Source organism: Cygnus olor, chromosome 4, assembly GCF_009769625.2.
Source record: "Cygnus olor isolate bCygOlo1 chromosome 4, bCygOlo1.pri.v2, whole genome shotgun sequence".
Taxonomy (NCBI): domain Eukaryota; kingdom Metazoa; phylum Chordata; class Aves; order Anseriformes; family Anatidae; genus Cygnus; species Cygnus olor.
In genome coordinates, this window is record NC_049172.1 from 15,842,530 (window position 1) to 15,849,577 (window position 7,048).

At 42.5% G+C, this 7,048-nt stretch overlaps 1 long non-coding RNA gene across 1 annotated transcript; it reads left to right on the forward strand.

Annotated features, from left to right (window-relative positions):
* Positions 1 to 1,183: 1,183 nt before the first annotated feature.
* On the forward strand, positions 1,184 to 6,395 carry LOC121069045. The gene is made up of 4 exons (XR_005819213.1): positions 1,184 to 1,731; positions 5,245 to 5,313; positions 5,473 to 5,744; positions 6,149 to 6,395. It is a non-coding gene; the product is annotated as an uncharacterized LOC121069045 (long non-coding RNA).
* Positions 6,396 to 7,048: the final 653 nt, after the last annotated feature.

Consider the following 7,048-nt stretch of genomic DNA (forward strand, 5'->3'; position numbering starts at 1 on the left):
CTTATCCTTCTCAGTTGACCATTAACTCTGAAACTCATTAACGATCCCTCCTTGGGCAAAAATTTCAAATAGTAGGTACGCAAATGTGTATATAAAAATCACTAAATCTAATCACCATCTTCAACCCACCCCAAAACAGTAAAATCACTGAATATCACAAATATCATTTTTCCATTGCTGAATGACTCTGAATCTAATAGTAAACATAATTCTGGGCTCCTGCAAATTCATTATCATTAGGCCTTACTGTATCCTGATATTTTTGCAGAAATCCTGCTGACATATGGAAGAACTCCTTCCACAGTGGACAGAAACAAAGTACCCAAACTACAATCATCAGTGCAATTCACCCCTCACAGTAGATTGCCTTGGGCACCCATATCCTTAAATTTTGTGTTTACGCCTTTCCTGTCACATTAGTATTAAGGACTACACCTTCAGCATCTGTTTGTTTCCATTTTCTGTAAGAATGGTGTTGACCATAATGATGGATATCAGATACAGGATTTCTCTAATTAAAAGAAAAAAAAAAGTATGCTATCTTAATTCCTGGATATTCTCACCCATATTAACAGCACCTGTGAAGAAAAAAATAATTCTCCTTATTTTCTAATATATTTATCAATACATTAATTCCTAGTACGTTAAGAACCAACTTTATATCATAAAAATGAATTCTGTTCCTCTACTTTTAACTAGGAGAAATTCAAGGATATTGAGGTAGATAATTCCTCTCCTTCATAAAGTCTTAGGCTTTGTTTCGTCTGGATGAATGCACAGATGCACAGTTTTGTAAATACTTACTATCATCTTCTGTTAAGTTTTTCAACAATTAAGTGGTAAATCATATATACTGTCACCTTCTTATAAGATTTCCAGGTACTTTTTCTGCAAGAAACAGCGAAGACCACATTTCTATAAATATCTGCCCTCATCTCATCTCCAAATGTAATTTATCCCAACCTGCTTGCCTCAAGACAATCTTTTTCCTCACGTAACTGCTTTGCAGGTATGTCCAGAATAAAAACTGAGGTCTGGTGGAAGGCCAAAGCACACAGTCTCAATTTGTGCATCTAGAGTTTTGGGATTGTGATTAACAGCTCCTGCCAGGACAGTTTCTCCTAAACCAGAGAGAACCGTCACGGCTCCCCATGTTTTCTGTGTGGTGAGGACGGAGGCCAGGAGGAGCTACGGGCGGTGCCATCTTGGCGGGGGGGCGAGCACACACAAAATGGCCGCCCCAGGCTACCACCTTCCCCTTCCCTGCCGAGCAATGAGGGAGACCCAGAGCTTTCCGGCCACTCTTGTAACCCTCCAGCCCTTCCTATCTGTGCACACACCCCCTCCAACTTGTGTTTTTTTTTTTTTGTTTTTCCTCAACCTCATCAGTGCAGGCGCTGGCTGCGTCCTTTCAGAAAGACCACATCCTCACAGTGAGGAGAGTCACCTTGCCCCTTCTTCTGCCTCCTCCCCAGGAAGGAGTCTGCCCTTTGAGCAATTGCACTACACCCACCTCACCTCAGCGACAGAGGGGCTGCAACACCTGGCCACCATGAGGAGATCTCCAGGCCAGCACTTTGTCCAGCCACCACAAAATGGCTGCTTGTGTGCGGCAGCCCCCCGGCCCCAGGCGACGGGATCTCTCCTGCGGGGGCACCAGAGCAGCCAAGCTGCCTTCATGGCCACTGGATGGTGAAGGAAGGTTTAATGGCCCCATGCTCGAGGCTGGAGGTAAAAATCCTCTCAACTGAAAGGGCAGGGAAGGGCCTGGGACATCACGGTGTGGGGGCTGGCTATGAGCTTGAAGGGAGAAGTCAGTGAGGAACCTTCCTCCCGCCAGAGAAAAGCTTGGAGAGCCAAAAGCATCCCACCAAAAAGCTAGGTCAGGAGTAAAATCAAAATCTTCTGATTTATGCACCAGACTTTTCAGAGATAAAGTGGTTTTCAGTTCCTGAAGGTAATGGCCTGACTGGTATTTTCCATTCTTGCTGGGAGAACGGGTGTACAGCCACCACATGATCAGTAAGGGAAATCAGGTCGCCAATTGTCCAATTTTGGATCTCAGTTTTAGGAGCGAACATACAGATTTCAACAGACCATATAACTCTTACCAAGTTACTTAAAGTAACAGACAACAGTTTACAACAGAGGCCTCATGTTACACCTCTCGAGAAACCCACATGTGAACTGGGTCCAGAAGAAACACCAGAGTACCAGTGTCAGAGAAAACTCTGGGTATAAGCTTATTTATATTCCTGTATTTAAATACCTGACTATGAAGAAAAATACATAACCATTTCTCAAAGGGAAATAATCCCATTTTAATTTAAGAGAGAAGAAAGCTGTTCAATCAATGCGAAGAGCCTGAGACTGAAAGGCAAAGGATGCTGCACCTACCTCTAACAGACATTGGTGAGGTTTGTTTCTCTTGTGTTTTGCCAACTCTTCGTCCAGCTTGCTAAAGTCATACTGCTCCACATGACACCTCCTGCTGAGGGCTGCTCCTCCAGGGTCAGTGTGCTGAAGTTTTGCTCCCTATTGGGGGGCTGGCAAAGGAGGGGAACCCTGAACTCACAATGACTGTTTTGCCTGGGTCTGGGTCCGGTTCCCGAGACCCTCCCGTGCTTGCAGTGAGTGAGGGAGTTAGGAGAATCTTATCAAGCAGAGATAGAGCGCTGACAGCATTAAACTAGGATGCTACTTGGTGTCTTTGCTAACTGTTGTGCATTGTGCAAATTAACTAAAGCAAGAAGCCTTGGGCCCCTTACCAAGGTCAGTCTCTTAATAAGAGAGTGAGCCTATCTTCAGAAACTGGCAGAAACTGGTCCTGCGGATGGGCAAGAGCCAAGGAGCAACTGAGTCTGCGCAAAGACAAGAGGTCAACTAGCGGTGACGAGGAAGAGTCATCAACCTTCATCCCCACGACCCGCGACGACCACCACCAGGAGACACTGTGCAAGCACAGATGGGAGGAGCTTATGGAAATGACTTCTTGAACTAATTTTAATATGAAGCAGGGACAGGTTAGGAATATGTATAGGCGTATTGTGAAACTTCAAGCATATGTAACTCTTTGCTGCATATAACCAAGGTAAGTTGCCACGTCAAGCACGCATGACTTTGCTGGGGCTAATCCCCATGCTACCCAGCGCTGAAGAAACATACCTACTTTACAATCTTATTGATTGTGGAGTCCATTTTCCACAAGTCAGCAGGAGCTTCAGGAACCACCTGCCCCTTACCCGAATCCCTCGGCCCGAGTCTGTAGCTTAGGGAACAAACTCCTCCTCTGGAGGCAGTCTTGTGCAGGAAGGGCAGCCAATAAATGCCCCATCCAGCCTTCAGGTTCTCCACAAAGTATCCTTCAAAACGTTCCCGGCTTCGGTGGGGAACTTGATAGCTTCCCGCCAACCGGGCTTCGGCTTTCTGCGGAGCAGCACCTCTCCTGAGTGCGGGTGCTTTTTTTTTTTTTTTTTTTTCTCCTTCTTCCCCTTAGTCGTTTTGTGCAAAATGAGGTCCTGAGCACCCCAGCCTCGTGGTCCTGCCGCTTCCCCCTACCACCTCTGAAACACTGCTTACGCATAGGGAGTAGGTAACCTTGTTAGGTTGCAATTCCTGAAATACTTCTCTTTTTTTTTTTCCTTTTTTTTTTTTTTTTTTTAAGAAAATTAAGAATAATCACAGGTTTGTTAGTAAGCTGCAAATATATAATTCTGGTGTTTAAAATAATCCCCCCCCCCCCCCGAGGGGACTATGAACTGTGAGTGAGGTATAAAGCTTCAGAGGAAAGTAGTTGAATAATTTATGCTAGCTGAGGCTCTTACTCTAAAATACCTGGGCTATACCCACCAGCCATTTCAGATGGGGTTCAAGGCATTATTTGTTAAATAATAAAATTATTTTTGAGCAGAAAAAAATAGCTAGAAAAAGAATCTATCTGGAAAAAAAAAAAAGAATACCTACCTGCTGTGTTTTTTCATATCCCATATATCAAATGTAAATATCTGCAGAATTTTGCCAGCACTTCACATGATGAGCTCAGGTAGAGGACCATGTTACCACAGCTTGTTGTGATGTGCTCTGATGCCTTGGGTGACTTCAGCTGTAATCCATTTTGCAAGAAGCAGTTGCAAGAAATAGTTTGGCACAAAGATCTCTTATCCCAGAAGGTGGGTATGTGTTGAAGTTGTCTGATTGTGCCCGCAGTCTGCCATAATACAGATAAGCACCACACAATTGCTCAATTAAATGAGGTGATGGTTTCCCCAAGCCTTTTGTGCTTCCCTCTTTTTATTTGGAAAGTCTGTAACTGAACCATAACAAGGGAAACGCCTTTAGCCATTGCTAATAATACTGGATAATTCTGTATGTTCATGTAATCTGATAGTAATTTAGAATGAAGACATCTATGATGTGCCTACTTCTGTGCATCCTGATAAATTATTGCATTCAGAGTACAAACTGAGCCTGTTTTTCTGGAAAACCTTATGGTACTATATAGAAATTCAGGGCTTGCTACTGCTGAAATGTCCTCAGGGGTGTTACAGTTATAAAGCCATACGTAACAACAACTCACATGTTGCAAATTTTTGGTGCTATATTGTGATTAGCCTTTTTTATTGATTCTTGGTTCCTGATTCAAGCAGTTATTTCATCAAGGTCATTGATAAAGCCATTACATCAGATAGGTGAAAATTCAGGTGCAGAGAGAAAAATCAGCAGTTTTGAATTTAGATACCCTGAGTTCATCTTCTTCACTTGTGATGGCAGTTGTGCTCCCCTTGGAGGAGCAGAATTATTCTTCATTCCTTATAGCTGCTTTTCAGTTTGCTTTGAGTAACAGAGGGACCTCAAACTATTTTGTGCTAGAGACAATATTATCTGGAAAGACTTTTTTTGTTCACCAAAGAAATTTTTTTTTTCTTTTCCAGTCTTCAAAGGCAGATATCTTTTCCAACATAAGATCTACGTGGATTGATGTACTCTGCAGCTTCCTCCTGTTTCTCAGCCTTGTTCTTTCCTTTCACTCTCTGATTTTTATATTCCACGTTAGGCCTGCCCAGGAAAGCAGGCTTATTCTGTAGCTTGGGAGGGAGCTGGACTCAAATCCAGCCTGCAATGTGAGCAGAGCTTCTCCATTTAGCTCCAGGAACAAGCTTTTGACATTGGTGGTTGATTGTAATCCCCCTTTTTTGGCCATACAGAGGCTTAACTTATGGTCTATCCCATCATTTCTCCTTTCAGATGCCAAACAAACATTTTATGGAGTTGAGTGGATGGATGTGCTATGGGATCGGCTCAGGTTGATGGGAGGTAAGCGTAGAAAAGCAGTATTTTCTATTTAGATTTTTCTAATTTATTAATTTACCTAACCTTCAAGAGAACCGTTACCCCGGGAAGGCATGACTTGCTTCTTAAGGGATCCTGGGTTGATTCAGGAGAGTTGTGTCTTTTAACACTTGTTTTGTTCAGTCCTGCAGATTTAGGTCCTCTGCATCTTCAAGACTCAGGATAAAGAAGAGACCGGGATGGCCACTGGTGCTTGAAGGCCATCTATTATCATTTAAAATTCCTGAAGCTCTTCAGTTTATACAGAGCCCTATCTGGAAGTAAAATAAAAGCTATACTGTTGTAAAAAGCATAGGGCTAGGAAAAAGAAGGCTTGCTTTCAGTTTTCAGCCTTTTCATACTTCATGTGTGACCATCAGCAAGTCACCCATTCCCTCTGTTTGCATCTGTGAAAGGTAGGAAGATCCACATTTCTACCCCCTTTTGTCTGCCTTGCCAATTTAAACTACAAATTATGTCAAAAGGGGCTGTTGCAAGGCTTTACTTGCTCAGAAGCAGTTTGTATACAGCTAGAGATACAAAAGACTACTCTAACCCCAGGGACTCGTGCTGGCCTGGCAGAATGTGGGTGCACCAGCTCCCATATCTAGAAAAGGTTCTAAGAAAGGCCACTGGGAAGGCAAGCCCCAGCCTTTGCCTTCACAGAACTTGCACAGAAATCCTGTTTCCACTGACATGTGGCTGTGTACCTAGATATTTGTTCACTTCTTTGCATAAAAGGGCTAGAAATAAAAAGTAAAGAAATAATCAAAATTGGTTTGTGCTTGGTAAAACACTGTGGGCCCTTTATCCTTTACAGGCTCACTTCTGTGAGGCCAGTGGAATTACACTGGAGTAAAACACGAACACGAGGAGAAAGATGCAGCTCATTCTGAACTTGTCGACCTGCTTGTATTGATGATTTTCTGCCAAATGCATCTTGTTGTGTAATCAGTCACACTTCTGCTCTTCAGATGTCCAACTCAGAGCCAGTTTGGCATGTTACTTCTCTTCAGAAGTCCCTTCATTATGGACGATGGCTGCTTTATTTTATGAAACAAGTCTTGAGAGGTGAGTCTTGAGTTACCTTCACCCTTCCTCTAAATTAAACAGAAAGTTGATTTGAAGAAAGCATACTGTTTAATTCTGCAGCCAAAAAGTAACATGTACAAAGACTGGGAGCTAAATTTACTTTTTTTTTATTTCTAGGTTTATGTTTAACCTGATGACACGCCAGCTGATGGACCCAGGTAGGATTAATAGCACTTCCCTGAATATTTTGTAGGAATTTTGCTTCCTTTCCGAAAAGTAAATGTTTGCTAACTAATTTGTGAAATGTCTGCATGTAAATCGATAAAGACAATTTAAACTCTCATAACTCAACTAAAAACCAGTGTGTTAGCTAGAGGCCAGCGGATGGGGGCAGTGTTGCTCCAATGAACTTTTTCATTTGCAAAAGAAACTTACAATATTAGAAGAAATTTAGGAAAAGTGAGGGCAGCCATCAGCAAAGAGGCAATACCTTTATTGATGGTGACTATAGGGTGTGATCTCGAACTGTGAGAAGTGAAATCAATGGCAATTTCTCCTGCTTTACCAGAGTAATACTTGAGAGTTAAGCAAAAGGGTTCTGATATGACTCTATACCAAATTTATTTTCTCTTACATCGAAAACCTTCAGAATTTTAATTTGCGTTTTATTTTGTGTGGGCAGCACTTT